Raw genomic sequence first — 14,658 nt, 5'->3', positions numbered from 1 at the left:
GACTGGGTGATGAATGATTAAAAGTTCAATATGGTAAATTAGAGAAAAATAAGGAGGCACATTCTCATCTTGTTAAAAGAAGACATATTCATATTGTTTGCCCCTTTCTGTTGTATGCTCTAACCTCCTAACTCACGCCACGCCGCGTGTCCGTGCTTGTCAGAGGTTCCTATAATTGCTCTTGCTACTACTTCTACCTTCAGTGCAATGATACGCAAAAAAAAAATTTGTTTGCCTGGTTCAGTTGATTCTTTACCAAACACAGCAGTGAAGTGCGCTTGTATCATATAAACACTAGATCGAGATCGCGCCTTGGCGCAAAGGTGCCGGTCCAAGCATTTGTATGCATACAATACGAAGCCACTTAATAATGCATGAACATAGAAAGCATGTTTCATGATAGGTTTATCATCAAATATCTTAGGCATAGAAGATATAGCAACACGTAGTAGCTTACAGACAATTTGCATCTCTGCATAGATAATTTAAGTCTTAGGCATAACGTAGACCAGTAGAAATGACATGACACATCCAAAAGAAAATGCAGCGTACATAAGCTGAAGTCATCTCGACAGGCATAGGAAGTGCGGCTTGCCACACCCCTACGCGTGATCACCCCCAACCCACTAATAAAGCATCAGATCAAAGATGTAAAAACACCAGCAAGCAACAATCCAAAGAACATTCTTTATCAGAGTTAAAAGTAGCTCACAACAAATATATAAGATACAGAATCAACTATTACCGGGAACAAAACAAGGAAAGAACATGCATTTATTAGTTTGAAGAAGCTGAATTGCTCATCACAATAAAGTTCAAGAAAACTGCAAATTTGCGGTACAACAAACCCGGACATTTCACTATATTGCTGACAATATTAGGATCACAAATTTAAAGGTAGAAAGGCAGCATAAACATCTTGCCTTTCACGGCTGGTTATGGGCCGAGACCAACAGGCGGTTGTTTTTCAATTTGACTGATATTGGTCTGCCACAACCAACAACACACAAATTGACCTGCTACAGAGACATTAGTTAGTAAGAAATGTCAATAGTATTAGTCTGCAAGTACAACAGTCCGCGAATTCACTTAATAAATAGTGCTTATACCGTCAGCTAATCATAAATGCAAGGAATTCAAATAAACGATGATACAAGCTTGATGGAAAATAGATTTATAACAACTAACTGATAAATCATGGCAGACAGAAATTAAAACGGCTTTACTAGCTTACATAAAATCATGCCAAGACATGTAACACTTCTTATGTAAACCACCATATGAGTCGTTGGTACTAATCTCATGCCAACACATGCCCGAAAGAGAAATATGGACTGGCTAAACTCTCTTCAGAGATGTCTCATTAAGGTTTATATAACTACACTCGCTTTGACAGAAATCAATATAAATCAACAGCTGGTAGCTAGCTATACATTGTATTGTGCAGGAAGACATTTCTTCTAAAAGAACACTGCAAATATGTAATTGCTTGGGGAATAACTGAAGGAGCACCAGGATTACATTCTAGCCAAATTGAATACAACTCTATATTGAAAAAAACATCTACCAATTGACATATGTACTATAATGCGAGACCCTAGATGACCCTGGGTGCAATGAAATAAACTCAACGTATGTAGCTTACACTCGACATGAACACTGTTCAAAACAAATCAAGAACTAAGTCTGTGCCTCAATAAAGGCTTGTCGATTGATCATGTCATGTAAAATTCTAATCAACTCCATTACACTTTTTAATGCCAAACACCATATGTTTCATTAAGCCTTCTTGGCATGTACTCGTCGTGTTGTTTAAAAAAATGCCAGGTTCAACATGATACCGAAAGTAAGATGCGACGGATAGTATAGGCAATTGTGTACCTAAACATGGATCTCTAGAGGTGAATGAAGGCTAGAGTGGAAGGCATGAGGTTGCTCCTATTGATAATTATTAGTAGGCAAGTAAAAGGATGTGACAGGACATACCATTAGCAACAAATAAGCATGTATATGTGAGGTGATTAAACTTTAATTGGATACAGTTGATCCTATTTGTGCCTTTCTGAAGAAATAGAAACTAAGCCATCAACACAATCACTGGATCAAATAACAAATGACCTAAACCAAGATTGATATGCAGAAAGACGCAACCGAGTCACATAATTGACTTGTTTCTATTATTAATTGTTTGTTATTGCAACTCTAAATATATGGTTGTAACTACATAGTTATAACCTAACTTACATGACAAAAATAGAACATGGATCTTTGATTCTCCAAGGAGTAATTAATTTCCAAAAATAATAATAATTCATAGTCCAATTGTAGCTGAACTGATAGCCATTTTTCCTGGCAATATATGGATCAATCAATAGAGGGGTGTCTCTGCTGCAGTGCTGCTACTGAGTACATGAACAGGATATATTCTGGGCTGCAAATAACTATTAACTTTTTAGGAATTTTAAGCTATGTTATACAAGCTGGAATACAACCAGATCTATTTTAACAGCAGGCTTATGAGATTATGGTGTGCCTTTACTTCTCTATCTGTCACACTATACTATATAATGGGTACGTGCTGTCCGGAACATGAAAGACAAGGGAAATTTAAAAGGGTCAACTGTTATACAATACATACGTACCGAGAGTGATTAACTTAAAAGGGTCAGTATATTTTCTACACTATGCTTTGTGAAATTAACTCTTTTATGTACCTCCCTCACAAACATTCACGGTACCAACTCTAGATGCTTTTTATTTGAACTTCAGGAACTGGATACCAAAAGCATACCTGCTTCTTACTTTGCAACCTTATCCGAACATAGTGTAGAAAATATGAGGAGTGCTGTATAGAAAAAGAAAATTAAGTTAATAGCTGTCCCTACAGTTTCCATCAGATTAACATTAAAACTCATCTAAGAGTAAGGAATAGCGGGCCAAATGTGAATTGCATTACAACACAAGGTTTTAAATTGTGCGATCCGATAAAAATGGAGTTAAATGATGTGTGCCCTACGGGATGCAGACTGTTTCACCCTTAGAAATTGTAATGTAAAATCAGCCTGTCTGCTAGCATAAAAGTGGCTTTTTAATATTGGAATGCCACTTCAAAGTTGAAGTAAGTATGAACCCACAGAAAATGTTGAAGACCTAAATTGATGCCCAAGCAATTTATTTACTTGATTTGGATATAATATTTTGTAAATTATGTGGGAGAAGCATGAGAAATTTGACATAATCGAGCAAATCACGTCCAAGTCGCATGAAAAATAGATTACGCAACTAAAATAACTAAGCAAGTTTTATTGCCCGATTTTCAGCTATTTTGGTATTATATTTATAGCAGAATATAAAATGACTACAAAAACCTACTCCCTCCTTTCCTTAATATTTGTCTTTCTAGAGATTTCAACAAGTGACTACATACGGAGCAAAATGAGTGAATCTACACTCTAAAATATATCTATATACATCCTAATGTGGTAGTCCATTTGAAATCTCTAAAAAGATAAATATTTAGGAAAGGAGGGAATATATATTAGCAATCATTATTTGTCCAATAAAGCTGACTTGGACAGCTTTAGCTACAATTTTGTGCTTGTCTGATCACACAACCCCTTAAAGCAGCTTGTGTAATAAACATTGTGGTACAATCAAGCTCCAAAATACAGTGAGCAAATATCCACTTGAATCAAGTAGAGTGTCTAGAAACAAGGGGTTCCAATTAATCAGACATACATACACCGTCTAATTAGGCATAGCAAATTGCATATCCAGAGGTTAAGGATCATCTCGATGGAGGACTTTCATGTAACTTTATATTCATTAGGTGGCGCGCACTCATAATAGATACTCCCTACGTATCAAAATATAAGACATTTTATCTGTTGACACTGTCATAGTGTACAAAAACATCATATATTAAGTTACATGTAACAATTATAATACTTGAATATAGTATGACCCCCATAGCAATCAGTATGATTATACATGACCCCTGCAGCATCACTATCACAACCGGGAAGACTAAAATTCATCTCTCTATCCGTCATTCAATTAGTGCAACGCAGGGAATAGTTTGAAGCAGAAGAACAGGGAACTTACCCCAACCGGGGTTCTCGAAGACGCCGCACGGGAGCCCTGCTGGCCGATTAAGAGGCGCCATTTCGTCACCTTGGGCACCGTCAGCAGCACTGTCCTCCTCGTTGGCCCACTGCTACCGGTAGTACGCTGCTAGTTCTGCGCCCCTTGTTCATCCAAAAAAAGGGTTAGCCACGTTCGGGTGCACAACGAGCAGGAAAACTGAAGGACTAAGAAAGGAAAGAAGAACGTACCTTTCCCATGGCGGCAACCGAGCGAACGACGTACATCGGACATGAAGTGTGTGTGGTCTCAAGTTTTGTATCGTCACCTCTACACAAGTCTGCAAAGTTAATGGAAGGGGAGGGGAAAGGCAGTTAACACCAGCCAAAACACATGCACCAAAGACTCATACAATGTCAATCCATATGTAAATGATTGTATACCAGTTCTGATAAGGAGTGCTGACATCTCCTTAGCTGATCCCCATGCTGCAAAATGTAAGGGGATTAAACTAAAAGAAAAGTTAAATTGGAGTTCCTGGTGTATTGATTTAAAGCTTAAACAAGATTATACACAGTACAAACAAATGTAGCAATAGGCAGCGTTCAACAACAGGACGTAGGTGGGTTTCCTGCCGGCCATACGTACCTCTGTGAGGGAGCTCAGGGCCAACGTGACAGAGAGGTCCTTCGGTCCGAGGCAACGGGTGGCTGATCTGGACGGTCACACCCATAACTGAAGGAAATATGCCCTGGAGGCAATAATAAAGTTATTATTTATTTCCTCATATCATGATAAATGTTTATTATTCATGCTAGAATTGTATTAACCGGAAACATTATACATGTGTGAATACATAGACCAACATAACGTCACTAGTATGCCTCTACTTGACTAGCTCATTAATCAAAGATGGTTATGTTTCCTAACCATAGACATGTGTTGTCATTTGATTAATGGGATCACATCATTAGTAGAATGATGTAATTGACATGACTCATTCCGTTAGGCTAGCACTTGATCATTTAGTATATTGCTATTGCTTTCTTCGTGACTTATACATGTTCCTGTAACTATGAGATTATGCAACTCCCGTTTACCGGAGGGACACTTTGGGTGCTACCAAATGTCACAACCTAACTGGGTGATTATAAAGGAGTACTACAGGTGTCTCCGAAGGTACATGTTGGGTTGGCATATTTCGAGATTTGGTTTTGTCACTCCGATTGTCGGAGAGGTATCTCTAGGCCCTCTCGGTAATGCACATCACTATAAGCCTTGCAAGCAATGTAGCTAATGAGTTAGTTGCGGGATGATGTATTACGGAACGAGTAAAGAGACCTGCCGGTAATGGGATTGAACTAGGTATTGGATACCAACGATCGAATCTCGGGCAAGTAACATACCGATGACAAAGGGAACAACGTATGTTGTTATGCGGTTTGACCGATAAAGATCTTCGTAAAATATGTAGGAGCCAATATGAGCATCCAGGTTCCGCTATTGGTTATTGACCGAGAATAGTTCTAGGTCATGTCTACATAGTTCTCGAACCCGTAGGGTCCGCACGCTTAATGTTACGATGACAGTTTAATTATGAGTTTATAAGTTTTGATGTACCGAAGTTTGTTCGGAGTCCAGGATGTGATCACGGACATGACGAGGAGTCTTGAAATGGTCGAGACATAAAGATTGATATATTGGAAGCCTATGTTTGGACATCGGAAGTGTTCCGGGTGAAATCGGCATTTTACCGAAGTACCGGGAGGTTACCGGAACCCCCCGATGACCTAATGGGCCTTAGTGGGCCTAGTGGAGGAAGAGGAGAAGGGGCCAAGGAGCAGCCGCGCGCCCCTCCCCCCCCCCCCCCAAGTCCGAATAGGACAAGGAGGGGGGGGGGGCGGCGCCCCCCCTTTTTCCTTTCCCCCCTCTCCTCCTTCCCCCCAAGTCCTAGTCCAACTAGGGAAGGGGGAGTCCTACTCCCGATGGGAGTAGGACTCCTCCGGCACGCCTCCTCCTAGGGCCGGCCGCACCCCCCCCCCTTGCTCCTTTATATACGGGGGCAGGGGGCACCCTAGACACACAAGTTGATCTACGGATCGTTCCTTAGCCGTGTGCGGTGCTCCCCTCCACCATATTACACCTCGGTCATATCGTCGCTGAGTTTAGGCGAAGCCCTGCACCGGTAGAGCATCATCATTGTCACCATGCCGTCGTGCTGACGGAACTCATCCCTGACACTTTGCTGGATCGGAGTCCGGGGATCGTCATCGAGCTGAACGTGTGCTGAACTCGGAGGTGCCGTACGTTCGGTACTTGGATCGGTCGGATCGTGAAGACGTACGACTACATCAACCGCGTTGTCATAATGCTTCCGCTTATGGTCTACGAGGGTACGTGGACAACACTCTCCCCTCTCGTTGCTATGCCATCACCATGATCTTGCGTGTACGTAGGAAATTTTTTGAAATTACTACGTTCCCCAATAGTGGCATCCGAGCCAGGTTTTATGCGTAGATGTCATATGCACGAGTAGAACACAAGTGAGTTGTGGGCGATACAAGTCATACTGCTTACCATCATATCATACTTTGGTTCGGCGGTATTGTAAGATGAAGCGGCCCGGACCGACATTACGCGTACACGCAAGCACAAGATGATGATGGCCATATCATATCACTTATATTGATTGCATGTGATGTTTATCCTTTATGCATCTTCTCTTGCTTTGATTGACGATAGCATTTAGCATTTTAAGATGATCTCTCACTAAAAATTATCAAGAAGTGTTCTCCCTGAGTATGCACCGTTGCCAAAGTTCGTCGTGCCCAGACACCACGTGATGATCGGGTGTGATAAGCTCTGCGTCCATCTACAGCGGGTGCAAGCCAGTTTTGCACACGCAGAATACTCAGGTTAAACTTGACGAGCCTAGCATATGCAGATATGGCCTCGGAACACGCAGACCGAAAGGTCGAGCGTGAATCATATAGTAGATATGATCAACATAGTGATGTTCACCATTAAAAACTACTCCATCTCACGTGATGATCGGTTATGGTTTAGTTGATTTGGATCACGTGATCACTTAGATGACTCGAGAGATGTCTGTCTAAGTGGGAGTTCTAAAGTAATATGATTAATTGAACTTAAATTTATCATGAACTTAGTACCTGATAGTATTTTGCTTGTCTATGTTTGTTGTAGATAGATGGCTCGTGCTGTTGTTCCGTTGAATTTTAATGCGTTCCTTGAGAAAGCAAAGTTGAAAGATGATGGTAGCAATTACGGACTGGATCCGTAACCTGAGGATTATCCTCATTGCTGCACAGAAGAATTACGTCCTGGAAGCACCGCTGGGTGTCAGGCCTGCTGCTGATGCAACTGACGACGTTAAGAACGTCTGGCAGAGCAAAGCTGATGACTACTCGATAGTTCAATGTGCCATGCTTTACGGCTTAGAACCGGATCTTCAACGATGTTTTGAACGTCATGGAGCATATGAGATGTTCCAGGAGTTGAAGTTAATATTTCAAGCAAATGCCCGGATTGAAAGATATGAAGTCTCCAATAAGTTCTACAGCTGCAAGATGGAGGAGAATAATTATGTCAGTGAGCATATACTCAAAATGTCTGGGTATAATAATCACTTAATTCAACTGGGAGTTAATCTTCCGGATGATAGCGTCATTGACAGAATTCTCCAATCACTACCACCAAGCTACAAGAGCTTCGTGATGAACTATAATATGCAAGGGATGAACAAGACAATTTCCGAGCTCTTCGCAATGCTAAAAGCTGCAGAGGTAGAAATCAAGAAGGAGCATCAAGTGTTGATGGTCAACAAGACCACTAGTTTCAAGAAAAAAGGCAAAGGAAAGAAGAAGGGGAACTTCAAGAAGAACAGCAAGCAAGTTGCTGCTCAAGAGAAGAAACCCAAGTCTGGACCTAAGCCTGAAACTGAGTGCTTCTACTGCAAGCAGACTGGACACTGGAAGCGAAACTGCCCCAAGTATTTGGCGGATAAGAAGGATGGCAAGGTGAACAAAGGTATATGTGATATACATGTTATTGATGTGTACCTTACTAAAGCTTGCAGTAGCACCTGGGTATTTGATACTGGTTCTGTTGCTAATATTTGCAACTCGAAACAGGGACTATAGAATAAGCGAGCACTGGCCAAGGACGAGGTGACGATGCGCGTGGGAAACGGTTCCAAAGTCGATGTGATCGCGGTCGGCACGCTACCTCTACATCTACCTTCGGGATTAGTTTTAGACCTGAACAATTGTTATTTGGTGCCAGCGTTGAGCATGAACATTATATCTGGATCTTGTTTGATGCGAGACGGTTATTCATTTAAATCAGAGAATAATGGTTGTTCTATTTATATGAGTAATATCTTTTATGGTCATGCACCCTTGAAGAGTGGTCTATTTTTATTGAGTCTCGATAGTAGTGATACACATATTCATAATGTCGAAGCCAAAAGATGCAGAGTTGATAATGATAGTGCAACTTATTTATGGCACTGCCGTTTAGGTCATATCGGTGTAAAGTGCATGAAGAAACTCCATACTGATGGACTTTTGGAATCACTTGATTATGAATCACTTGGTACTTGCGAACCGTGCCTCATGGGCAAGATGACTAAAACACCGTTCTCCGGTACTATGGAGAGATCAATAGATTTGTCGGAAATCATACATACAGATGTATGTGGTCCGATGAATGTTGAAGCTCGTGGCAGATATCGTTATTTTCTCACCTTCACAGATGATTTAAGCAGATATGGGTATATCTACTTAATGAAACACAAGTCTGAAATATTTGAAAAGTTCAAAGAATTTCAGAGTGAAGTGGAAAATCATCGTAACAAGAAAATAAAGTTTCTACGATCTGATCGTGGAGGAGAATATTTGAGTTACGAGTTTGGTTTACATTTGAAACAATGCGGAATAGTTTCGCAACTCACGCCACCTGGAACACCACAAAGAAATGGTGTGTCCGAATGTCGTAATCGTACTTTACTAGATATGGTGCGATCTATGATGTCTCTTACTGATTTACCGCTATCGTTCTGGGGTTATGCTTTAGAGACGGCTGCATTCACGTTGAATAGGGCACCATCAAAATCCGTTGAGACGATGCCTTATGAACTGTGGTTTGACAAAAAACCAAAGTTGTCGTTTCTTAAAGTTTGGGGTTGTGATGCTTATGTGAAGAAACTTCAACTAGATAAGCTCGAACCTAAATCGGAGAAATGTGTCTTCATAAGATACCCAAAAGAGACAGTTGGGTACACCTTCTATCACAGATCCGAAGACAAGACATTCGTTGCTAAGAATGGATCCTTTCTAGAGAAGGAGTTTCTCTCGAAAGAAGTGAGTGGGACGAAAGTAGAACTTGATGAGGTAACTGTACCTGCTCCCTTATTGAAAAGTAGTTCATCACAGAAATCGGTTTCTGTGACACCTACACCAATTAGTAAGGAAGCTAATGATATTGATCATGAAACTTCAGATCAAGTTTCTACTGAACCTCATAGGTCTACCAGAGTAAGATCCGCACCAGAGTGGTACGGTAATCCTATTCTGGAAGTCATGTTACTTGACTATGATGAACCTACGAACTATGAGGAAGCGATGATGAGCCCATATTCCGCAAAATGGCTAGAGGCCATGAAATCTGAGATGGGATCCATGTATGAAAACAAAGTATGGACTTTGGTTGACTTGCCCGATGATCGGCAAGCCATTGAGAATAAATGGATCTTTAAGAAGAAGACTGATGCTGATGGTAATGTAACTGTCTATAAAGCTCGACTTGTTGCGAAAGGTTTTCGACAAGTTCAAGGGGTTGACTACGATGAGACTTTTTCACCCGTAGCGATGCTTAAGTCTGTCCGAATCATGTTAGCTATTGCTGCATTTTATGATTATGAAATTTGGCAAATGGATGTCAAAACTGCATTCTTGAATGAATTTCTAGAAGAAGAGTTGTATATGATGCAGCCAGAAGGTTTTGTTGATCCAAAAGGTGCTAACAAAGTGTGCAAGCTTCATCGATCCATTTATGGACTGGTGCAAGCATCTCGGAGTTGGAATAAACGCTTTGACAGTGTGATCAAAGCATATGGTTTTATACAGACTTTTGGAGAAGTCTGTATTTACAAGAAAGTGAGTGGGAGCTCTATAGCATTTCTGATATTATATGTAGATGACATATTATTAATTGGAAATGATATAGAATTTCTGGATAGCATAAAGGGATACTTGAATAAAAGTTTTTCAATGAAAGACCTCGGTGAAGCTGCTTACATATTGGGCATCAAGATTTATAGAGATAGATCAAGACGCTTAATAGGACTTTCACAAAGCACATACCTTGATAAAATTTTGAAAAAGTTCAAAATGGATCAAGCAAAGAAAGAGTTCTTGCCCGTGCTACAAGGTGTGAAGTTGAGTCAGACTCAATGCCCGACCACAGCAGAAGATAGAGAGAAAATGAAAGATGTTCCCTATGCTTCAGCCATAGGCTCTATCATGTATGCAATGCTGTATACCAGACCTGACGTATGCTTAGCAATAAGCTTGGCAGGAAGGTACCAAAGTAATCCAGGAGTGGATCACTGGACAGCGGTCAAGAACATCCTGAAATACCTGAAAAGGACTAAGAATATGTTTCTCGTATATGGAGGTGACAAAGAGCTAGTCGTAAATGGTTACGTCGATGCAATCTTTGACACTGATCCGGACGATTCTAAATCGCAAACCGGATACGTGTTTTTATTAAATGGTGGAGCTATAAGTTGGTGTAGTTCTAAACAAAGCGTCGTGGCGGGATCTACATGTGAAGTGGAGTACATAGGTGCTTCGGAAGCAGCAAATGAAGGAGTCTGGATGAAGGAATTCATTTCCGATCTAGGTGTCATACCTAGTGCATCGGGACCAATGTAGATCTTCTGTGACAATACTGGTGCAATTGCCTTGGCAAAGGAATCCAGATTTCACAAGAGGACCAAGCACATCAAGAGACGCTTCAATTCCATCCGGGACCAAGTCCAGGTGGGAGACATAGAGATTTGCAAGATACATACGGATCTGAATGTTGCAGACCCATTGACTAAGCCTCTCTCACGAGCAAAATATGATCAGCACCAAGACTCCATGGGTGTTAGAATCATTACTGTGTAATCTAAATTATTGACTCTAGTGCAAGTGGGAGACTGAAGGAAATATGCCCTAGAGGCAATAATAAAGTTATTATTTATTTCCTCATATCATGATAAATGTTTATTATTCATGCTAGAATTATATTAACCGGAAACATTATACATGTGTGAATACATATACCAACATAACGTCGCTAGTATGCCTCTACTTGACTAGCTCATTAATCAAAGATGGTTATGTTTCCTAACCATAGACATGTGTTGTCATTTGATTAATGGGATCACATCATTAGTAGAATGATGTGATTGACATGACCCATTCCGTTAGCCTAGCACTTGATCGTTTAGTATATTGCTATTGCTTTCTTCATGACTTATACATGTTCCTGTAACTATGAGATTATGCAACTCCCGTTTACCGGAGGAACACTTTGGGTGCTACCAAACGTCACATCGTAACTGGGTGATTATAAAGGAGTACTACAGGTGTCTCCGAAGGTACATGTTGGGTTGGCATTTTTCGAGATTAGGTTTTTTCACTCCGATTGTCGGAGAGGTATCTCTGGGCCCTCTCGGTAATGCACATCACTATAAGCCTTGCAAGCAATGTAGCTAATGAGTTAGTTGGGGGATGATGTACTACGGAACGAGTAAAGAGACTTGCCGGTAACGAGATTGAACTAGGTATTGGATATCGACGATCGAATCTCACGCAAGTAACATACCGATGACAAAGGGAACAACGTATGTTGTTATGCGGTTTGACCGATAAAGATCTTCGTAGAATATGTAGGAGCCAATATGAGCATCCAGGTTCCGCTATTGGTTATTGACCGAGAATAGTTCTAGGTCATGTCTACATAGTTCTCGAACCCGTAGGGTCCGCACGCTTAACGTTACGATGATAGTTTTATTATGAGTTTATAAGTTTTGATGTACCGAAGTTTGTTCGGAGTCCAGGATGTGACCACGAACATGACGAGGAGTCTCGAAATGGTTGAGACATAAAGATTGATATATTGGAAGCCTATGTTTGGACATCGGAAGTGTTCCGGGTGAAATCGGCATTTTACCGGAGTACCGGGAGGTTACCGGAACCCCCCGGTGACCTAATGGGCCTTAGTGGGCCTAGTGGAGGAAGAGGAGAAGGGGCCAAGGAGCAGCCGCGCGCCCCTCCCCCTCCCCCCCCAGTCCGAATAGGACAAGGAGGGGGGCGGCGCCCCCCCCCCCTTTTCCTTTCCCCCCTCTCCTCCTTCCCCCCGAGTCCTAGTCCAACTAGGGAAGGGGGGGAGTCCGGACTCCTCCGGCGTGCCTCCTCCTAGGGCCGGCCGCACCCCCCCCCCCCTTGCTCCTTTATATACGGGGGCAGGGGGCACCCTAAACACACAAGTTGATCTATGGATCGTTCCTTAGCCGTGTGCGGTGCCCCCCTCCACCATATTCCACCTCGGTCATATCGCCGTGGAGTTTAGGCGAAGCCCTACGCCGGTAGAGCATCATCATTGTCACCACGCCGTCGTGCTGACGGAACTCATCCCCGACACTTTGCTGGATCGGAGTCCGGGGATCGTCATCGAGCTGAACGTGTGCTGAACTCGGAGGTGTCGTACATTCGGTACTTGGATCGGTCGGATCGTGAAGACGTACGACTACATCAACCGCGTTATCATAACGCTTCTGCTTACGGTCTACGAGGGTACGTGGACAACACTCTCCCCTCTCGTTGCTATGCCATCAACATGATCTTGCGTGTATGTTGGAAATTTTTTGAAATTACTACGTTCCCCAACAATAACAACAACATCAAGAACAATCCATGATGACTCAAACATGTCATGGAAATAATGGGCACCGATTTCCTGTGTCGCTGACCTAAATGTGTTACCGGACGCATTCTCCTGAACAGCCTCGAGCCTTGGCTTCCCAGATACACCAATGACCAACACCTTCTCAGGCTCCCTTGCTAAGCAGGCACAGATTAGCGGCTTCATCTTTGCGCCCCTCTCCTTCAGTGCATCCATCAGGAAGAAACAGAACTTGGTAAACGCCTACGGGTGGCATAGCTTAGCAGTGTCCACTGGATAATCAAGCTTCGCCCGCCGGAACTTCTTCGCACTCCGGATGAATCCACTCTTGGTGATGATTGAGCTTCCCTGCCTCAGTATCGCCATCTGTATCTCAATTGCAGATTGCATTCCATTTCGCAGCTGATCCACATTGCTCAGCGACAACGCAGAGCATGGAACCCAAAATTGCTCAGTAGCACGACACTCCTTTGAGTCCTTGGACTCGTCATTCAGGGATTCAAGCAAAGTTGTGACGCCATACACAACATCCACAGCAGGCACTCACGCATTAGAGGAAGAAGTAATGGAAGAAACACAAAAAATTAGATAGATATGCATGGATTTATCAATGGGCTTGCACCTGAACCAAAACAAATACACAGAAAACAGAGCATGGAAACACGCTGGCTCACTCTTCCAACAGGCCAAATGCAAACAGGGAGCCGAGATCATTGCTGCATCCAAGGAATGACACGTTCCGAACAACAACGTACCTGAAACCGAATATGGGTTCAGGAGAAGACAAAGAGGATTGGATTAATGGCACTGATGCATATGAGGACAGGCTGGCTTAGCGTTGGGGATGGGTTGGTAGATAGTTTCGAAACAGTTTACACTACCTCATCATAAATAACCAATTTGCCAAATAAATAATAAGGTATAAACCAATACATCGTAGTATTGTGAGATAATTACCATATCAAGACAAGCATGTATATTGCCAAAGTGTGAGAGGTACCTGAGACAGGGTTTTCCTTCTTCACTGCATCCTTCCTTCCGCCACAAAGATTTCCCAAGATGAGAAGCAGTACCTACAAGAGACTGGCACAATTATGCAACTAATTTAACAATGGCTCATTGATATGGCAGATTCAAGCTACAAGAACCCTTCTTCACATGCAGTACACATTCAACAATCAAGCATGAGAAAATAATAAATATCCAACATAAATCTAATTTAAAGAGATTGTACAACAATTCACTCATAAAGTCATTACCAAACATGCATAAATACCACTGAGAAAAGAGCTACAGCTCATCTTCACATGCAGGACGTATTCTAGAAGTACATATCTAGCAATGATACAAGACCTCATTCTGTTTTTCAATGACATCAACGATCGTGAGATAAATTGTACACACCCAACAATAGTTCCTAAAATTTTGAGGTACGCAAGATAACAGAACTCTTTCTAGCAAATTGAAAATTGAATAAATCAACACACTAAAAACAGATGCAAGGTTCCCCTTATTTTCACACTCATAAGGCTAATCTTTTCAACAATAAGTCAGCAAAAGAAGGAAATTAGGATCCTGATGTCCCAAGATCTGGAA

At 41.9% G+C, this 14,658-nt stretch overlaps 1 long non-coding RNA gene across 1 annotated transcript; it reads right to left on the bottom strand.

Moving 5' to 3' along the window:
- Window positions 1–767: 767 nt before the first annotated feature.
- LOC123138501 (uncharacterized) lies at window positions 768–4,571 on the bottom strand. Its single transcript, XR_006469199.1, has 5 exons — window positions 4,527–4,571; window positions 4,335–4,423; window positions 4,105–4,247; window positions 2,792–2,845; window positions 768–1,016 (listed from the first exon to the last, which is right to left on the bottom strand). It is a non-coding gene; the product is annotated as an uncharacterized lncRNA (long non-coding RNA).
- Between the last annotated feature and the right edge of the window lie 10,087 nt (window positions 4,572–14,658).

The sequence above is a fragment of the Triticum aestivum genome, chromosome 6B (assembly GCF_018294505.1).
Source record: "Triticum aestivum cultivar Chinese Spring chromosome 6B, IWGSC CS RefSeq v2.1, whole genome shotgun sequence".
Taxonomy (NCBI): Eukaryota; Viridiplantae; Streptophyta; class Magnoliopsida; order Poales; family Poaceae; genus Triticum; species Triticum aestivum.
The sequence above is the reverse complement of the archived record's forward strand: the minus strand, read 5'-3'. Positions and strand labels throughout refer to the sequence as shown.